The 2,507-nt window shown below is 39.1% G+C and overlaps 1 non-coding gene across 1 annotated transcript; it reads right to left on the minus strand.

The window, feature by feature from the left end:
• Positions 1 to 1,775: 1,775 nt before the first annotated feature.
• On the minus strand, positions 1,776 to 1,848 carry Trnav-aac (transfer RNA valine (anticodon AAC)). Its single transcript has one exon. It is a non-coding gene; the product is annotated as a tRNA-Val (tRNA).
• Positions 1,849 to 2,507: the final 659 nt, after the last annotated feature.

Below are 2,507 nucleotides of genomic sequence, written 5' to 3' on the forward strand. Positions count from 1 at the left end.
CAACACCACCACCATAACAACAACGGCGACGACGATGACGACGACGATAGTGATGGTGACAACAACAACAACAATAACAACGCGATGAAAAACTTTCTTCGAGAGTGGCTTTTATGTGTAAAGCATTGCTTTGCAAGTTGGAATGTTTATGGAAGCCATTCCGTACTAATTGGGAAAATTGTAATTAGGACGAGCAAAATAATCAACGATTCAATTTGACAAGATTTCAGTAAAACAAAAAACAAAAAAATGACACATATCGTTGTTGCGGCAGTAGTAGTAGTAGTAGTAGTAGTAGTAGTAGTAGTAGTAGTAGTAGTAGTACTAGTAGTAGTAGTAGTAGTGGCTGTTGTTTTTGTATTCCAGTGTCATTGGATTCTTAATGAATATTTAGCAACGAGAATATTAGAGAGCAGAGATATTAGTAGAATAAAAAAGAAAAAAGAATGGATGGATGGATGGATGGATGGATGGATGGATGGATGGATGGACGGATGGATGGATGGATGGATGGATGACAGACAGATAAACACAGACACATAGATAGATAGATAGATAGATAGATAGATAGATAGATAGATAGATAGATAGATAGATAGATAGACAAACAAAAAAGATACGAGCAAGGTAAGAAGAAACGCAGAGAGAAAGAACAGCAAATATAGACAGAAAAGAAGATTCAAAGAGCGATAGAAAACCGGAAGTGAGAAAGAAGCACATTGAAGCGAGAGTGAGGAAAGAGAGAAAGAGAGAGAATGAGGAAAGTGACAAAGAGAGAGGGGGAGAGAGTGAGAACAACTACAGGTTCTGTTGGGAATAAAACTCTTGTTGCTTTTCTTCATTTGATTAGGAATGGAATACGTTCGGAATTATCTCCCTGTTTTTAACCAATGTCATTTTCCTCCATGTTTATCTCTGCCTATCTCATGTCTTCGTATTTATGTCATTGCTCACATTCATCCTTTACACAGCCATACACAGTGACTAGCAATGGCAGAGCGATTGATATTTAAGATTTGCTGCGATAACAATGTTTCTCGATTGACTTGTCAATGTAATATCTATACTCCGTAGTATTGTTGCAGTTGTTTCTTTTGTTGTCTATTTTGGTACTGTTGTTGTTGATGGTGATGATAGGCCTCCAGGTTGATTATTTCATATCTTATCGCTATTCTGTTCTGTGTAGGTTATACCTAGACATATGTGAATGTGTGTGTGTATGTATTATATTGACGTGCTAACGATAGATTCCTACGGTGTAAAAAAAAAAACACGCCGTGGAAAGGGGATGGTAAGAGTGTGTATGCGAAATAAATATTCAAGTAAACGCTTCAGACATGTGCACACATGTACACACTCACACACACACACACACAATACTTAGTTGAATGTGCATGTGTGCGTGAGAGAGTAGAGGTTATGTGAATATATACTTACACCATGAATGTTCTTATGTCATACACACGCGCACATATATACATATATGTATATTTGTGTATGTGTGTGTATTTGTCCCTCTACTACCGCTTGACAACCGATGTTGGTGTGTTTACGTCCCCGTAACTTAGCGACTCGGCAAAAGACACAGATAGAATAAGTACTAGGCTTACAAAGAATAAGTCGTGGGTCGATTTGTTCGACTAAAAGTGGTGCTCCAGCATGGCCACAGTCAAATAACTGAAGCATGTAAAAGAAGAATATATAAAGAATTAGATAATATTTATAACACACATACAGGTAACATAAGTTAAGAAAAGAAAAAAAAAGGCGAGAAGAGGTTCCGGCGAGTTTCGAACTCGCGGCCTTCTGCGTGTTAAGCAGACGTGATAACCACTACACCACGGAACCCGATGTAAGCGTGTTCTCGATTTTAAAGTTGTAAAGGAAGAATGGCAAAGACACGGCTGAATATAAAAGAACTGTTATTTGAGAGTTATTGCTATGCAAGAAGTACAACAGGTGCACAGGATCACGACGGAGCGAACTACAAGAACAGACACATAATAGTGGGTCTAATGCAGTTTCGCACCTCTCCTTGAAAAATGCATTGTTTCGAAAATATTTTTTTCGGATTCCTACGTTTTCGATGTCGGAGATTACGAATATGCAAGAAAAAAACAAACAATTTTTTAAATTCCTTCCATTTAAAATTTGGTCCAAGGAGGTCAGATCTTTCTCATCAATCTCCCAGCATAAAGCAGTAGTGAGCTGGCAAAATCGCTAGCACACCGGGCGAAATGCTTACTGGTATTTCGTCGGCCGTTACGTTCTGAGTTCAAATTCCGCCGAGGTCGACTTTACCTTTCATCCTTTCGGGGTCGATAAATTAAGTACCAGTTACGTACTGGGGTCGATGTAATCGACTTAATCCTTCTGTCTGTCCTCGGGTGGGTTTTTTGGGGGGGTTTTTTTTCCTGCGCAACCTGGGTTTGTAGTCTTGGTTGGCTCCATCCGTTTCTTTTCTACCCACGTGAGTCTGACATCAACACAAGCTACCCATCATTATT

This window comes from Octopus bimaculoides, chromosome 23 (assembly GCF_001194135.2).
Source record: "Octopus bimaculoides isolate UCB-OBI-ISO-001 chromosome 23, ASM119413v2, whole genome shotgun sequence".
NCBI classification, from domain to species: domain Eukaryota; kingdom Metazoa; phylum Mollusca; class Cephalopoda; order Octopoda; family Octopodidae; genus Octopus; species Octopus bimaculoides.